Source organism: Hylobates moloch, unplaced genomic scaffold (assembly GCF_009828535.3).
Source record: "Hylobates moloch isolate HMO894 unplaced genomic scaffold, HMol_V3 SCAFFOLD_5, whole genome shotgun sequence".
Classification (NCBI taxonomy): domain Eukaryota; kingdom Metazoa; phylum Chordata; class Mammalia; order Primates; family Hylobatidae; genus Hylobates; species Hylobates moloch.
The window spans coordinates 9,074,207-9,093,364 of NW_026652280.1; the positions used below are offsets into that span (position 1 = coordinate 9,074,207).

General features: G+C 37.3%; 1 long non-coding RNA gene across 1 annotated transcript; it reads right to left on the reverse strand.

The window, feature by feature from the left end:
* Positions 1–1,361: 1,361 nt before the first annotated feature.
* Positions 1,362–12,244, reverse strand: LOC116468049 (uncharacterized). Its single transcript, XR_004247971.2, has 3 exons — positions 12,124–12,244; positions 2,104–2,254; positions 1,362–1,416 (listed from the first exon to the last, which is right to left on the reverse strand). It is a non-coding gene; the product is annotated as an uncharacterized LOC116468049 (long non-coding RNA).
* Between the last annotated feature and the right edge of the window lie 6,914 nt (positions 12,245–19,158).

Genomic DNA, 19,158 nt, shown 5'->3' on the forward strand with positions numbered 1-19,158 from the left:
TTCACTGCTTTTAACTAGAGCAATTTGAGAAAAAGCAACAAATTTGTTTCATCATAGTTAGGAACATGAAAGATTTGGTCAGTACTGCTGCAGGCTGCCTGCTCCCTCCCTCCCCACAGGGCTCTCCTATAGCCTATAATTCACTTCCACGACATTGATGGCATTCTTACAATAGTTTTCTCAAAAATATTGTCATTAGAGTTTATTCACAAAGTCAGATTGGCAGAAACCATTCAAGAATGGGGACTTTGTCTCAAGCATCACAAGCACTATCAGAAAAGATCCGCAATGTCTAGGAAACAATTAAACCCCCTGAAACAGACTGTGTAGCTATTCATTCTCATTAATAGATGGGGAAATACAGGTTGAATTACCCTACAGAAAATTAGACAGGAAAGTGGAGACCATAATCATATCTTAAAAAACCGCATTAACTCCTCCCATTTTTCAGAGTACACTACTGATTGTCATTCCAGCTTCCAGAATAGACAAACCCTCTAGAGCCAAAGCATAAGATGACTGCAGGATTAGAAGCAGTATTTTCTTTTTAAATTTCCCTATATCCTTAATAAAAGTCCGGCTCAGAAAATCAAGAAAAGAGGAGCAAGTGGTGGCCACCACCTCTGCCACATTTCTGGATTTTTTAAGGTGTCTGCACAGCAGAACCATCTCTTCTACTTTCTTATATGGAACAAATTTCATGTCCAGAATATTGGTGATGAGAGTTGACCCCGAAAACCTAATTTTCTATTCAAAATCCTTGAAAAACTTAAACATAATGCATCCACTTCATTATGTGCATCCACTTCATAGGCTCATTGTTGATCAAAAGATAATAAAATTAACTGCAATATAATTTATCAGTCTTTTAAAGTTCGACAATTTATCTTACATAATCCTTTGCCAGTGGAATGTGATTTATTTGCAGCCCCCAATTTTAAGGTTGCTGACCACTCTTGAGAACTACATTTTAAAATTTTTTTTATTAAATTTTAAATATGTTGGTGTTTGTATCTCATAATGACCTTATGATCAAAAGGACAGACAAGACATGGACTTTGAGAATGACTTCTTGTAATTTACTAATTTAGGGTTTATTTCATTTTCTTAGTATCTCATGCTATTTGTGACTCTGAGCTGTGGAATAAACAGTCTTTCCTCGGGAGTGACATCTCAGGTTTTAGCCATTCAAGTCATCATTGCTGCATTTATTCTATAGCCCTAGTTTATAATTTAGTTCCATTCAGGTTTTTATGTAGCAAACAATAAGGTAAAGTGTGTGTCACCAGAATGGTCTGCTGGCTCTTCAGAAAATAATGCAGCTAAATGTTCAGGCTCATATGTCAATTGAGGAGGCTTACCTCTTCAAACGTCACTCTCAAGTGAATGTTTTTGGCTTGTCTCCTTTTCTGAAATCTGTAATTTGTAAAGGATGGGTCATAGATTCCATTAGCATCCATCACCAATCAATTAGTCAAAGGCAATCCATTAGAAAGTCAATGAATATTTACAGTTTTTAAAAGAAGTCAGAAACAATAAATTACAAACAGAGTCAGTTAATACACAGAGTGGGAAAATTAACTCCTAAACTATAGACAGTCACTGAGTTCTCCATGCAAGCTCTCACAAGGCTGAAATCACTTTGGCTGAGCTGAGTTCTCACCCGGATGCTTGACCAGGAAAAGATTCACTGCAAAGTTTCTCCTGTTTGTCGGCAGAATTTGTTTCCTTGGAGCCACAAGGCTGAAGTCTTCATTTTCTTGCTAGTTGTTATCTGCAGACCACTCTCATATTCCCTTTTGATTAATTTAAAGGGGATGACGAAGGGGATTTTTCAGCTATAATTAAGATCCCCTGAGGGGATAACCTTTGTCATCTAACCTAAGATATCACGGAGTGACATTCCTTCACATTCGTAAGTTCTGCCTACACTCAAGACAGAGGGTGAGCGAGTACACAAAATATGTACACCTAGAGGTGGGAATCTTGGGGCCACCTTAGAATTCTGCCAAACACGAATTTATTACAGGATGTCAGCCTCTCTTTTTTTTGTTGTTTTTTCTACAACAAAGTCTTGTCTGTTTTTTGATAGAGTCCCCTCACCTGTGTCCATCATCCAGGCTGTCATCAGTGGTCTCCAGGCTGGATCAGCTACATGGTTTCTCCTTCCACGTGTGTGCATGAAGGCTGAAGTCAGTGGGAGTCTCTCTGTATCCCCGGCTGATAGGATCCCCTCAAGACATCAAAAACGACCCTGGACAACACGTAGAAATAGAAGATAAGACTGTTTCTTTAGCTCTCACTCCACTTTATTTTTGGGGTCTTTTAGAAACACTATACTGGTTCAGTCTCAAGACTTTCCCTGAGAATTAGTCCTTGAACTTTTTTTAGTTGTTCCTGTGAAAACAGAAGCTTAGCCCAGTTGAAGAGATCCCAAAGAAGACAGACACTCTGCTGTCTCTCCATCTTACTTTCCTTGCCTGCATTCCTAACACACCAAGGAAATGTTCTCTTCAAATGCCCTCCAGCATATGAATGAACAGAAAAGGACCCCCCAAAGAAAAGGTACGCTCCAAAAACATCTCAGCTGCAGCCAAGATGCTATATGACACATGAGAGAAGCGGAAACTCCTTAAGGGCGGAGTATCATTAACTTCCCCCAGGTGTTAATGATACTATCTGCCAGGTGATTAGCACACATTAACTCTTTTGTCTCCCATCAACTATATGGAGAAAGTGTTATTAGTCCATTTTTAGAAGAGAAAATAATATTTAAAGAAGTTAGGTTACTTTTCCAAGGATACTCAACATATATGAGGCTTCAGTAGAATTCAGCTCAGGACCAATCACCAAGTCTATACTCTCTTTTCAAGACGCTGGAACAAAGGAGTGAAGGAAGAAAGTGAGAAAGAAGGAAAGAAGGAAGGAGGGAAGAAAGGAGGGGAGAGAGAGCAGGAGTTGAAAGAAAGAGAAGAAAAAGAAAGAGACACAGAGAGGTTAGGAAGGCCAAAAGAAAAAAGGAAGAGAGGAAGGAAAAAAGATAAAGAGAAGGGAAGGAAGAAAAACAGAGAGGGAAAGAGAGAGCTAAGAAGGGAGAGAAGGGAAAAGCAAGCGAAGAAAGGAGGGAGAAAGGGAAAGGAGAGAGACGTGGCAAGGAAAAAGATTAATGTTAGCAGTCATAAACTGCTAGAAGACAGGATGCAGCAGGGCAGCTAGGAAACACTTGCTACTTTAGGGACAGCCATAATTATTTTAAAATACAGATGGAGCATAAATCTGAAGGGAAAAAATAAGCTCCCATTTCCACTTTAATATTGGGAAATAAAAATATAAAACGTAGAAAATGTTAGAGATTATCAAGCTAAGTTTGCATCATCCTGCTTTCAAACGGTATTGCCTAGGAAAAGAGGTCTTGACAGTGCATATGGATGGAGGGTGTATCACAAGATATAATCAGGAAAAATACTGGCTATCTTCCTATTTTATGAGCAACACCTTCACTATCTTCGGAGTCTACCAAAAAGCAGACATTAGTGAAAATATTACGCATAAAAGGCTTTAAGTTGTTGCCACAGGAACAATAAAAGCAGTTTTGCTTGGGGTCTATGTCCAAGTCCACCTTATCCAGGCATTTCAAGATATTTCCTTAATTTGTCAAACACTAAAAGACAGCAACAGGCATCACACGACTTAGTGCACGGAATAGCACACTATTAATAGGCAAATTTCTACTTCTCAAAATGAGCAGTATGACTAATTAACCTCTGTTTTATATAACAGATGAAGTTGAAAACAGCCCTGAAATTGAGGCTGTCACTCATCAGCCTTAGAGAGCACTAGCTCAAAACCAACCTGACCTCAGCTGGTGACTGTGCACCCTTTACCGCCATCTAGAGTCGAAAATCCCAAACAACAGGCAAAGCCACCCAGAGGATATGAAAATTAGCCTAAATTAGTAAGAGGGGAACAGTATCTCCTGCATTGTCAACGTTTCGTTTTTTGTTTTGCATTTTTATCGCCCAACTAAAGTAACAGCCTGCTTATGGAAGCTGTCTTAAGTACTGTGACAAGCTCTGTGTGAATCACTTGACAACGATGGTTTTGAACTACAGCCCATACAATAGCCTCTAACTCAATAGCCTCTCACTCAAGCACTTTCTGTCATAGCAGTACACTAGTTACTAGGACATTCTAGAGACACCAATAAGATTATTTTTATGAGGAGAGAGGTATTATTGGAATTAAAAGGACAAGACTTAGTCATTCGTTCTTCTTTTGTTCAAATCAATACTCAAACTCCATTATTCTAAACAATGGTGATTGCCGTGTTGACAGAGCCACTAAAAGAATGCTCTTTTTTTTTTTTTTTTTTTTTTAGTAGAGACGGGGTTTCGCCATTTTGGTCAGGCTGGTCTCGAACTCCTGACCTCAGGTGATCCGCCCACTTCAGCCTCCCAAATTGCTGGGATTACAGGTGTAAACATTACAATAAACAACTTGCCTAATCTTGATTCCTGAATCAATTAATTCTTAAATTGCCCTACTATTGGGTAAAATGTTTAGCCTAGCAGGAGGAATATGTTACTAACATAAGGTCAAGATTGCTATCGAAAAGTGCAGCCCATCTGCATTTTTGAAAGAATCTTCAGGTTTAATTACACCAGTGATTTGATTTTAATCTATATAGAAAAGATGTCTTTTATTATATATGTAATGATAGCCAATGAAAACTAACATAGAGTTGCTTGATGCTTATACCAGAGAAGGTCTGATTATGTAAAAAGACAAATGATGTTACTGCTTTACATAGACAACTTGGTATTTCTAATTTGTGTTACTCAACTGGAGTTTTAATCCATGGAATTTTGGTATATTTTGTCTCATTTTGCAACACATAGAGCACTGAAGCAAATACTATTATCACTAAGCATCAAACCATAAGCAACGTATTTGAACAAATGTGTAAACACATACATAGCAATATGTTGTGAGATTTTATATTTTTATTTATTTATTTTTTGAGATGGAGTCTCGCTCTGTCGCCAAGGCTGGAGTGCAGTGGCGCGATCTCGGCTCACTGCAAGCTCCACCTTCCAGGTTCACGCCATTCTCCTGCCTCAGCCTCCCAAGTAGCTGGGACTACAGGCACCCGCCACCACGCGTGGCCAATTTTTTTTGTATTTTTAGTAGAGACGCAGTTTCACCATGTTAGCCAGGATGGTCCTGACCTTGTGATCCGCCCACCTCAGCCTCCCAAAATGTGAGGTTTTATTTTTAAAGAACGATATATCCCTAAATTGTCATTTATTATATTTATTATAAGGCCTATTTAATTAAAAAAATACAGAACTAGTACAAAGATAATAAACCACCCGCAGACCTTGTACCTAGAGGTAATCCCCACACAGAGAGAGCTCATCATTGAGTCATATTGCACATACATGGTTATAACCTACTTTGTTCTTCCAAAAATCTATTTTTTAATGTATGATTACCCTAAAATATGAGCAGTAATTAGAAAATAATAATACATCTTAAGACCAACAAATTTAAAGCAAAGGATGATAAAAAGAAAAACTAGAAAATGCTGATTGCCTTATTCATTTTATTCAGTCTCTTAGTTACATTTATAAATCTTATTTAGTTAGCACAATAAGGTATAATTGGCATAAACAGAAGTGAATAAATTTATTTAAAACTTTTTTGAAAGATATTGAGGACCTGTAAGTGACCAGTTGCATGTGCAGGTTAGAGACAGGACTTTCTTTTGTACAGAACTGAGTTCTAGCCTCCCCGCTAAAATGTCAGCTTCTTTCTCAAGTCTGACTGTACATCAGAATCAACTGGAAAGCTTCTAAAATGTATTTTTTCTTGGGACCCATGACAAACCAATAAAATCAGAATATTTGGGGTCCTTGATAGTCTTTACAAAAGCTCCCAAGTTAAGATGTAATGAGGGTTAACATGCAGTAATGAACACATAGTGAGAATTGATAACCACTGGTCTAAAATATGTTTAAACCGTGAGACTAAATGAGAACATCAAGAGATTGAGATGGAAAACAGAACAGAACTAAAGGGTGATCTCAGGATTATTTCAGCTTTTAGGAAGGTTGGAGAGATGAGGAAACAATAAAAGATATTAAAGGATATTGAGAAGGAGCTACAAGGGGGTTTTAGGAAAATTGGGAGAGGATGGGGTCCTAGGAGTCATACAAACGTGTTACCAGGAGGAAGGAATGACTACTCGTGATGTTGTGATGTAAGAAATACATATTCGTGGTGGCTCACGCCTGTAGTCCCAGCACTTTGGGAGGCCAAGGCAGGCAGATCACGAGGTCAGGAGATCGAGACCATCCTGGCTAACACAGTGAAACCCCATCTCTACTAAAAATACAAAAATTAGCCGGGTGTGGTGGCGGGCGCCTGTGGTCCCAGCTACTCGGGAGGCTGAGGCAGGAGAATGGCCTGAACCCGGGAGGCGGAGCTTGCAGTGAGCCGAGATTGCGCCACTGCTCTCCAGCCTGGGTGACAGAATGAGACTCCATCTCAAAAAATAGAAAATAAAAAAAGAAATAAATACATATTTTGGTCTTCATCCCTAGCTCCCGGCCAGAGCTCTGAAACCTATGATGCTCCTATGGCATCTTCAGCATAATGTTTGGTTTTGTCCCCAGCTTCTGAAATATCTCCAGAGCAACAAAGGAGAAAGGAGTGTGTTTTGTCACTCATACCAAGCCCCTTTCAGCCTCACGTTTATGTTAATGAGGTGACTTTTGGAAAGCCCCTAAGAGTGGGAAGCTGCTTGTCATAGAAAACCAACCATAGGGATTATAGGGTTGGAATCTTCAGACCACTCCAACTCAGACCTCTGGGGAGGAGAAAGGGGCTGGAAACTGACTTAACCAGTGAACAATAACTTAACCAACTATGCCCATGGAATGGAACCTCCATATAAAGTCTAAACAATGAAGTTCAGGGAGCTTCCAGGTTGGTGAACACATTGAGGTGCTGAAAAGATGGTGCACCCAAAGAGGGCGTGGTAGCTCCCCACCCTTCCCCATACCTTACTCTAGGCACCTGATCCATTTGGCTATTCCTGAGTAGCATCCTTAAAATAAACTGTGAAATGTAAGTAATGTGCTTCCATGAGTTCTGTGGGTCATTCTAGAAAATTCTTGAACACAAGAAGGAGGTGGTAGGAACTTCCCAACTGATAGCAGGTTGGTCTGATATGCCAGAGGACTGAACTTCTAACCTCTGGAGTTTTTGTTAGCTCTGAGTAGTTAGTGTCAGAACTGAGTTAAATTTTAGGACATCCCGTTGATGTTTGAAAAATCAGAGAATCGCTTGGTGTGGAAGAGACCCACCCGTTCGGTGTCAGAAATGTGAGAATGTAGAGAGTAGAGAGAACAGAAATAGAGTTTTTCTCCTTATTACGCATGACAAAAGATAGGTCAGGAAATCCAGGGATTGAAAATTGATCATTAAATTTAGCAAAATAGAGGATGAAGGTAACCTCGACAAAAAAAGTTTTGCTAGACTGATGGAGACAAAATTTGATTGTAGCCTGTATAAGCAAAAATGGGAGGAAATGAATATAAAAAAGTCTTTCAAGGATTCTTGTTATAAATAGAGCAGAGAATAGGATGGCAATAAAAGGCAGATTTCATATCAAGGGAAAGATATTTTTAAGGGGTAAATGACCACAAGCCTGTATCCTTACAAGAATGATCTAGAAAAGAGAAAAATAATAATAATGCAGAAGACTGAGGAGACAGTTGTTGAAACACTGTTCTTGAACTGTGTATGTGGCCAAGGCTGGCTCAGCAATAGCACAACATAGGAGGAAGCGCGGCAGTGTATATCGTGTGCATGCATGGAGGCTGGGGTAAAGAAATGGGAAAATGCCTTTTGACTGCTTCTGTTTTCTCTGGGAAGAAAGAAACAAGGTCATCACCTTAGAGTAAGGATGAGTGCGGTGCAGATGGAGGTTTGAGCAGAGGGGAGTTATAAAAGAGGCCCTCAAGAGAGAAAGCAAGTAAACAATCTTGGTAAACGGACATTCCCTGCCAGTGCTGCTGTGATATTCTGTCCATTGTAGTTGCCCAATAAATATTTATTAGGTTAGGAAATGTATGTTTTTTTTCATGAAATGTTGCTCAAATGTAATCTAAATTTTTTTTATCATCTAGGTTAAATCACTGTATCCACCAAAATAATCAGAAAGGTTCTTAGACAGTATTTTCTTGCTGTCCTTGAATGACAATTTACTATTATATTCCTTGGTTTTACGGAGGAGCAACAAAAGAAAGAGTCTTATGATGCCTGTCCCCTTTCTAATCAGAGGTTTTGTGTTTGTTTTTATTTTATGGAGTTTTTTTCTTTTTCTTTTTTTTGAGATCATTGTCTTTAAATGGCTTAATATCTCTTCTATGACGTCTCAAGTGAAATTTTTTTTTATTTTGGAGATGCTAGAAAATTGACTCATACCTCATATTCAAACAAGCACAGTATGCCTTCTCAAATAATGAGAGCTGTGTAAATGAATGACTCTCTTTTTTTGTTACATCTATAATTTAACTCAAAGCCAAATCTGTGCCTCAACTATAACAAATATGAGAAGCACATTGTTTGCACAGTTCAGTTCCAATTTCCCTCCAACTCTACTTCCTATTCTAATTCACATTTTTCTGAATCCTAATTTTATTCAGATTTATATTTCACCACTTTTTCTAAACTATCATGAATCTATTTATTATGTAAAGTGATGTATAAAGATAAATAGGTACAGAAATTTAAAAGGTTGGAATTACAAATGTGATTCGCTTACAAAATTCTGATAAATTATTATACTGCACAGTTCTTGACCCATTAAATACTTTTAACTTATGATCACATTCTGATGCTCCTCTTAATCCTTGAGTTACACAAAACAATTAAGATCACCTAAGTTAAACCCTGAGTTCAGACTTGAATTATCTTCTTACCCATCACTGTAGCTAGTGTGTGCTAAAATTCTCACTAAGATATTCAGACCAAGTTCTTCACCCTGCATCTGGTGTTGCTTAATCCTCACAAGCTGAAGAGGTTAAAATGTCTGCTCTTAAACTACAAGTTGAATGTAGTTTTCCAAAATCATTTCATATTTCAATTTTTCTTTCTAATATGAAGTAATAAGCAGGCAGCTATCTCCTGCCAACATTGACCTATCAGTATAGATTTTCTTCTTTGTATTTCTTTCCTGATATTAACGGCTAGCTTTTCTCTGCACATATTTTAAATGCTTTTGTTTTTCTGATATTTGCTTCTATTTCTGGTATTTACATCAACATTATACAAATAGATTTGCAAACATGCTCCTCATACCCCAAGATTATTTGCCTATTGTTACAGAAATATCTTGAGGAAGAATGAGAGGGCTTAGAAAAGAAAATCTCCCCCAAGTGCACATAGATATATAAAAACCAACAGAAAGTGACTGTGTCCTTTCATTTTGCTGACATTTAAAGGACTGCATTTCTTTTGGTGACCCCCCTAAAAGCTTCCAAACCACAGTTTCATGGACCTTCATCAAAAGATGTTATCATGTTGTGTCGACCAACAAAAATAGCACTATCACATATAAAACCGGCCTGCGCAAAACTCACTCAGCCTCAAGGGCACAATAAATCCAGAGCCATTTTAATATTGAAAGTTCCAAACAATATTTTCATTCTAGGCTTTAAGCACACATTTTTATAGGTACTAGTTGAACGCTTCTTTTTACAGTTCATGCCACACGGTGCTGTCTGTAAATTCCCACAGGGGCCACTGAGACGTTTATGTCAAACTGCACCATGGCTGTTAATTCTTAATGTCTGCAGTAAATGTGCGGGCCTTAGGGTGAGTTATAACACTTGACCATGGAAAACGATGAAGGGAAGGAGGAGGAAATGAGGGGCAGAATCGACCAAGAAAAAAAAAAAGGCAAACAAAAATTAGTATAAGAAACTTACACCTGGAAGGAAGTTAAACTCCTTAATTATACTGCTGAGTACACTGAGGTCCAGACAGTTTGCAAGACCGATCTAAAGTGGCTGGGCTATTTTATGCCAAAGGCAGGGATGTTCTGAAATTCCCATCATATTACATCACCCTGTCATAATAGAAAGAGTTAATTCACTGAAGGAATTAAAATGAAAATGCAAGTGTTGCCATCATGATGATGATTGAAATTTCATGGTGTAATTAACATTTTATCCAAAACGCTGTTGTTGAGTGAGAAGTCATTATCACGCTACATTAAAATGACTGGATTTTTAAATGAAGAGAAGTTTTATTCCCAAGGAGAAAGGTCTCAATAATGGAGAGCAATTGAGACCCACCACAAATAGCTCTAGAAAAAGCAAGGATGCAACATAAAACATTAAATATTAGCCACGGAAATATCAAGATTATCAGAAATACAAAAGTTAAAAAAGCAATTTGTATTGTAAAATAATTTACAATAAAAGGATATTAAAAGTAAAATCATCTGTCGTGTTTAACAGCTTGATTCCAGCATTCTGAGCTTGTTAATTCTGATATTCATTTCTCTCCATACTATGAATAGTAGTTTGGAGGTCAAATTTTCACCATCTCTAACAAAAATTGAAGAGAAAGCAAAACCCTTTCTTGTTGTGACAAAGTATTTCCCAAAATGAGAATCAAATCTCATATGCCCATATCACAACGGGATGACAAGTAATGTTTATGTAAATTTTCAAAAGGTTGAAGTATAAGAAAGCTTTAGTCACAAGAGGCTTTCCCTGAGCTGATTCATTTTAGAGTTTGTATGAAAACAAAAGCTAAAAAGAAGTGAAAATGAAGTAATAAATGAACAGTGTTGTATTGCGGAAGACATTATCACTATGAAAATGAAAATTTGTAATGAAATCCAATATTGCACTGAGTTTAATAAAGCCAGCAGTCACTTCAACTTAACAATAAAGGAATCTCATGGAATGATGAATTAGCAATATATAATACTTTTTAGCTACTTTTCATAGGCAATAAACAACTTGCAGGAAGCTATGGTATTTGTATTCCTTGATGTTTTTGGTAATAAAAGTGTTTAGCTTGTTTAGCACAGATGCCCCCTTCCAAATAACATGACGGACATTACATATGCATAGCTTCATTTATATAACATACAATTACCAAGTGCTTATTGAGTACATGCTGATAAAGAGAGAAGCATAAGTATGATTTGCAGATAAGCTGGATTTCCTATTAGAATAATGACATCAAACAAAGCTATATCATCATTGTACATGATATAAATTCTCTCTTCTGGAAACTATATAATATAATCACATTTTATCAATTTACAGATCCTCAGAGTAACCCAGGAAGATCGATCCTATATATTCTCTAAATAGAAGGCTCACAATAGTTACCTTATTTAACTACAGAGTCCTGAAGAATCCAATGATAAACACATTAGTGCTCAATAAAAATTACAAACTAGCCTGTGAGTGCTCTGGCCTTTTTATTCTATTCCTTGTTCACCGGCAATCTCGTCCTCTCCCAGAGTTTGAACTGCAAACTACATACATATGATGCCCACATTTGCTCTAGACCTTACATGTGAGCTTCTCTGGGTTCTCATGGCTCAGGCACATCTTGGAAATATCCAGCTCCATACCCCACAGGCACCTCAAGCTTTAGGTGTTTAAAACAGAACTTCTATCATACGCCTCCTGAACTTCTTTCTCCTCCTGCATGAACTCTTTCAGGCCGCAGCCTCACCATCTCATCTGCCATTCCAGCTAGAAAGTTTGTCCTCAGTTCGACTCTGTTCTCTGCCTCAAGCCTTGTGCCCAATCAACCAGCAAGGCCTAAAAGTTTTCCCTCCTAAATGGTTTACAAAAGCATTCCTTCTGCTGCGTCCCTACCCTGGTTCAGCCCAGGTCATTTCTCAACTGAGCTGCTGGAATGGCTTCCTCGCCAGTCTCTCTGCTTACCTTCAAAATAGCATCTGCAGAGGCTCCACCTGCTCTCTCTGCAATTCTAGGTGTGTCTGCTGTGAGTGCCAAGGAAGACCACCTCTCACAAGCTGGCCTAAGCATGATCTAGCCCTGTCCTGTTTGGAAAACTTACCTCTTGTCACTCCCAATGACACTATCCTTCACAGTTTTTTTGTTGTTCCATTATTTGGGGTTTTTTTTTTTATTTTCTTCATGTTCTTTTTATCCAGCTGTACCCTTCTTGACTAAGCAAACTGAGCTAAAGCTTTTAGACTCAGCTCTTACAAAAAGGCTTTTCTGAAACCAGACTCACAGAGATGCCTGAGAAGACATAAAGGAACACATTATCATTTCAGACTCAAATGAATCAAGGATCTTGCCCATTAACAGATTTTACTAATCATGTTAAAGATATAGGCAATCAAGAGCTCAAATGGAAATAAATAGAGGCCTGGAGTTTTGAGAATGGCTCCCACATCTTTCTTTTTGACATCAGACAAGTGCTCTGTGGCCCACAGTGATAGTTATTTAAAGATTATTTCCCCACAGTGAGGACGTTCCATTTATGAAACACGTCCATTTCATATCCCAGCTTATGTGACATACTGGCAATCCTTAAACAGAGATATCTTGTTAAGAAGATCCCATAGATAAGGATATTCTAGCAAATATTATTAATCTATTTACTAGAAAGTCCGGTTAGCATACTGACAAAGTTACCCGGGTTGCCTGTCTGCTTTTATTTCCCCCAGGTGTATACCCCAACACCATCCCCACGATAGGAGATGAATAGTGTGAATAAATAGAGCAGGCCAGCTGATTTAACTCTTCCATGTCCACTGTCCTATATTCCAGTAGAAATACCTGAAATTTTGTCATAACTATTTTGATGTGGCTATATCCACAGAGGTACTTATATTGGGAGAGTGGATGTTTTCAAAAAATCTAAAAAAAAAAAACCCTTAAACTTTTAATCTTTTAAAAAAATTCATTACCTCATAAATGGACACAGCAGACACATTCCCTCCCACACTTCAGCCCAGTAAACCTTAATGATTGTATTTCTGGGTGGATAAGGCTTTGGGAATAGCTAGAAGTTGGACGGAAATGATTAGGGATGTCTGTTGCACCCTCTGGCAATTTTAAAGTCATCAAAATAAATATCAAAAGAGTAAGATCAATTTTTTATTTAAACACAACATTTGCCTGTCACTACTTTTAACCTGCATTGAAATTTTCTAGTAATATGTTTATTCATAATTATGTTTCTGAATTTCAGGTATTTCAAAAAATCCTAAGCTTCTTCACGAATATGTCCCTCTAATTTTCTCTCCTAATTGAAAAAGAACTCTCCTCTGATAGTACAGGTTCTCTGCTGCTCTCTCTATTAAAGGATATTCATTTTTACACCTCGGAGCCCTCAAATTCCAGAGGTGGTACTGGAGTCTCTCCTACTTCATGGTGCAATTCACATCCATTTGTGCAAGAAACACTTGTTCTTTTAGGTCTCAAGCTTCCTCAACTATTAAAATCTACTGACTTCTAGACACTCCTTCTCTTTTCAATTATAACAGATTCCATTTCTTGGGTTATTTAAGGGTAAGTTGTTTAATTTTAAAACATTTGGGTATTGTCTATCTAGCATTTTGTTTTTATGTCTAGTTTATTTGAGCTATGGTCTGGTCAATAGACATACTCTGCAAGCTTTTAATTGCTTGAAATCTGTTGACTTGCTTTGTAGCCCTAAATATGAGCAATTTAGTTAAATAATCTGTGAGTACTTAAAAGGAGTACATCACTGAATTGCTGGGTGCAGTATTCTATACAATATTGATCGTGCTGTGAAACAAAGTGTTGAGCTCTTCTATGTCCTTACCAATGTTGCACCTGTTTGTCGTATCACTTTCTGAGACAAGTCTAGATTTGTATATTTTTATTTGTATCAATTTTGGCTTTATGTGCTTTTCTTTATATATGTATATTATTTGAGCTATGCAATTAGGTTTTTATTTTAATTAAGAATTGCTAAGTCTCCCTAGTTGTTTGACCCTTTAATTATGATGATTTTTTATCTCTAGTAATGCTTCTTTCCTTAAAATAGACTTAATCAAATATTGGCATATTCAAGGTAGATTTGTTTTATTAGGTTTTTCTGAACATGCTTTTCCATACTTTTATTTTTTAACCTTCTGGTTTCTTATATTTAAAACATATCTCTAGGAAACAGCATACATTATAATAGTAAGATTTTCTTTTTTATCCAGTGCCACTGTTTTTTAATGTGTTTAAGTAATTCATCAATAACAGGGTTTAAATCTACATTCTTATCATTTGTTTGCTATTTGTTTCTATTCCTCCGCTATTGAATAGCTGTACCATTTAGAACATACACCACCTTGGCCAATGCTCTAGGGAAAGAACGACATGGAGAATTGTAAACTGACTCAAATGATTTCCCCTGGAAGTGACATGTCACTGGGCAAAGACAGTCACATGGCCATGCCTAAATTAACAGGAAACAGACCAAGCAACCTTCTGTTTTCCCAAAAGGTAAGATGAACAAGGCACATCAGGAAACACTAGTAATATCTTGGACATTCTACTTACATTTTTAAAACTTCTGTGTGTCAGAGAGCACCATATAGGGTATTAAAAGTCAAATGACAAGTGGGTGAAAGGTATTTCAAACAGGTATTATAAAAAGTGATTACTATCCAGAATATATAAAGAAATCCTTTCTTTCATTTGTAACAGATTCAATTACATAAATATGAAAAATTTTAGACTTTCTTGTGTCAGTTTTAGTAAGTTGCAGTTTTCTTGAAATTTCTTCATCTAAAATTAAAAATTTGTTGTCATAGACTTCAGACATTTGAGTACTCAAAACATTTATTACATCACCATGCATTTGCTTAAAAGTAACTTAAGTACTCCAGCAAAATGAAAAGCAAATCAAATAATGTAACAGAATATGAATCAAGGAATTTAAAATCAAACCACAATAGAGCAATAATATATTAACATAGTATTGTGATACATTGTATTTCACCCTTTATAGGTGAAGATTTGGGAAAACATGCATTTTCATATAGTCTATGAAACAGTATAAAGTTCAAAGTGCCTATATCCTATTGTCTAGAAATTCTTCTCCTAAATACGAAAAAATAAAGAGCACAAAAAGAAATGTACCATAAGGCAAATCTATGCGTACTGAAATGAAACTCACTGAAATATATCAACAAGTTAAAAAAGAATTCCATATTGATATTTAGAGGGGTCTATTTATGTTAAAGTTATATACACAAATAAAATCAAACAAGCTGCTCTATGTACCTATATGTATAATTCAAGAGTATAGATAATGGTCTCATAGGACCAACTACAGAATATTACCAGAGTGGCAAATAAAGATGGATGAAGGTTAAGAGAAACATTTACTTTATCAAAATTGTTTGTCTGTTTTACAATGATAATTCAGTAGTTTCTGTATATGTAAAACAATAGTATACTGAATAATAATATATTAAGACACGTTCTAAAGAACAACTAAATTGTTTCAGATTAATAGAATTATTTATACTCTAAATATTTTCAAATGATTTTTCACGCTTTATCAAAATAATACATACACGAAATAATACATCAAGTGTTCGTTAGAGAAGGGCTCTTGATGAAAGCTGAAGTCTTTTTTCCCATCTTTTCCCAGACCTCACCATCCCAATGCCATTCATCAGAGACCAGTTCCTTGAATTCTTCGTTTCAAATCTTCTCACAGTGAGCTACAAAACACTAAGAAATATATTTATATCTTTATCTCTCAACTTTAACAGTATTTTTTACATCCTACTATAAAAGATTCATAATATTGATTCATACCATCTCTTTTTGTAAAGTTGTATAATTACATAAACGTTTTCTATTAATTGCCTGAGTAGCTTCGAATAATATATCTAAATATTTCCCATACCATCAATTATCAACAATATCAGTAACACTCACTTTGTAAGGTGAGAAAATCAGCACATTTGCCACCCTGTCCACCCTCCATGCTTCTCCCCCAACACATGTTCTCTGCCCAACTGAACTTCAATACTTTCAAAGTTAAAAACATGCACAGCTTGTTCTGTAATAACAACCAAATCTTCTATGCATTTTATAGGTTGATCCTAAAACTTGAAAGACCAATAGCCAGAATTTCATTATCAGGACTTTACAAATATTCAGTTTTCTTTACTTATTTCTTTTACTGGTTTCTTTTTATTATTTAAAGTTCCAGGATACATGTACAGGATGTGCAGGTTTGTCACACAGGTAAACATGTGCCATGGTGGTTTGCTGCACCTATCAACCCATCGCCTGCATATAAAGCACAGCATTAATTAGCTCTTTTTCCTAATCCTCTCCCTCTACCATCCACCCTCTCCCAACAGCCCCCAGTGTGTGTTGTTCCCCTCCCTGTGTCCACGTGTTCATTGTTCAGCTCCCACTTATAAGTGAGAACATGCAGTGTTTTGTTTTCTGTCCCTGCATTAGTTTGCTGAGAATAATGGCTTCCAGCTTCATCCATGCCCCCAGAAAGGACATAATCTCATTCCTTTTTATGGCTGCATAGTATTCCATGGTATATATGTACCACATTTTCTTTTTCCAATCTATCATTGATGGGCATTTGCGTTGATTCCATGTCTTTGCTGTTGTGAATAGTGCTGCAATAAACATGCATGTGCTTGTATGTTTATAGCAGTATTATTTATATTCCTTTGGGTATATACCCAGTAATAGGATTGCTGGGTCAAATGGTATTTCTGGCTCTAAATCTTTGAGGAGTCACCACACTGTCTTCCACAATGGTTGAACTAATTTACATTACCACCAACAGTATAAAAGTGTTCTTATTTCTCTGCAACCTCACCAGTATCTGTTGTTTCTTGACTTTTTAATTATCACCATTCTGACTAGTGTGAGATGGTATCTCATTGTGGTTTTGACTTGCATTTCTCTAATGATCAGTGATGATCAGCTTTTTTCATGTTTGTTGGCTGCATGTATGTCTTCTTTTAAAAATTGTCTGTTCGTGTCCCTTGCCCACGTTTTTTGTTTTTTTTTTTTGTTTTTTTTTTTTTGAGACAGAGTCTCGCTCTGTCACCCAGGCTGGAGTACAGTCGCACAATCTCAGCTCACTGCAAGCTCCACCTCCCGGGTTCATGCCATTCTCCCGCCTCAGCCTCCCGAGTAGCTAGGACTACAGGCACCCACAACCACGCCCAGCTAATTTTTTGTACTTCCAGTAGAGACCGGTTTCACCGTGTTAGCCAGAATTGTCTCCATCTCCTGACCTCGTGATCGCTCACCTCGCCCTCCCAAAGTGCTGGGATTACAGGCGTGAGCCACCACGTCTGGCCTCTTTGCCCACTTTTTAAAGGGCTTGTTTTCTTTCTTGTAAATTTGCTTAAGTTGCTTGTAGATTCTGGATATAAGAACTTTGTCAGACAGATACATTGCAAAAATTTTCTCCCATTCTGTAGGTTGTCTGTTTATTCTGATGAGTTTCTTTTGCTGTGCATAAGCTCTTTAATTAGATCCCATTTGTCAATTGTAGCCTTTGTTGCCATTGCTTTTGGTGATTTCATCATAAAATCTTTGCCCATACCTATGTCCTGAATGGTATTGCACAGATTTTTTTCTAGAGTTTTTATAGTTTTAGATTTTACATTTAAGTCTTTAATCCATCTTGAGTTAATTTTTGTATAAGGTGCACAAAAGGGGTCCAGTTTCTATTTTCTGCATATAGCTAGTCAGTTCTCCCAGCACCGTTTGTTAAATAGGGATTCCTCTCCCCATTGGTTGTTTTTGTCAGGTTTGTCAAAGATCAGATGGTTGTAGATGTGTAGTTTTATCTCTGAGTTCTCCATTCTGTTCCATTGGTCTATGTGCCTGTTTTTGTACCAACAAGTACCATGCTGTTTTGGTTACTGTAGCCTTGTGGTATACTTTGAAGTCAGGTAGCCTGATCCCTCCAGATTTGTTCTTTTTTGCTTAGGATTGTCCTGGCTATACGAGCTCTTTGTTAGTTTAATATGAAATTAAAAATAGTTTTTATTTTTCTAATTCTGTGAAGAATGAATGGAGCATAGTAGCTCATGCCTGTAGTCCCAGCACTTTGGGAGGCAGGGGTGGGTGGATCACTTGAGGTCAGGCATTTGAGACCAGCCTGGACAACACGGTGAAACCCTGTCTCTACTAAAAATACAAAAATTGGCCAGGTGTGGTGGTGCACGCCTGTAATCCCAGGTACTCAGGAGACTAAGGCATGAAAAGTACTTGAACCCAGGAGGTAGAGGTTGCAGTGAGCTGAGATCACGCCACTGCACCCCAGCCTGGGCAAGAGAGCAAGAGTCCATCTCAAAAAATAATAATAATAAAATAATTACACACACACACACACACACATACACCCACACATATATATGTAACACAGTGGTGGTTTAATGGAGATAGTATTGAATCTATAAATTGATTTGGGCAGTACGGCCATTTTCACGATATTGATTCTTCCTATCCACGAGGATGGAATGTTTTTTCACCTGCTTGTGCCCTCTCTGATTTCCTTGAACAGTGGTTTGTAGTTCTCCTTGTAGAGGTCCTTCACTTTCCCTGTTAGCTGTATTCCTAGGTATTTTATTCTCTTTGTGGCAACTGTGAATGGGAGTTCATGATTTGGCTCTTTGCTTCTCTGTTGTTGGTGTAAAGGAATGCTTGTGATTTCTGCACATTGATTTTGTATCCTGAGATTTTGCTGAAGTTGCTTATCAGCTTAAGAAGCTTTTGGACTGAGACTTTGGGGTTTTCTAGATATAGGATCATGTCATCTGCAAACGAAGACAATTTGACTTCCTCTCTTCCTATTTGAATACCCTTCATTTCTTTCTCTTGCCTGACTGCCCTGGCCAGAACTTCCAATACTATGTTGAATAAGAGTGGTGAGAGAGGGCATATGTGTCTTGTGCCAGTTTTCAAGAGGAATGCTTCTAGCTTTGGCCCATTCAGTATGAATTCATTTGTCTCCATTCAGTATGATATTGGCTTTGGGTTTGTCATATATGGCTCTTATTATTTTGAGATCTGTTCCTTCAATACCTTGTTTATTGAGAGTTTTTAACATAAAGGA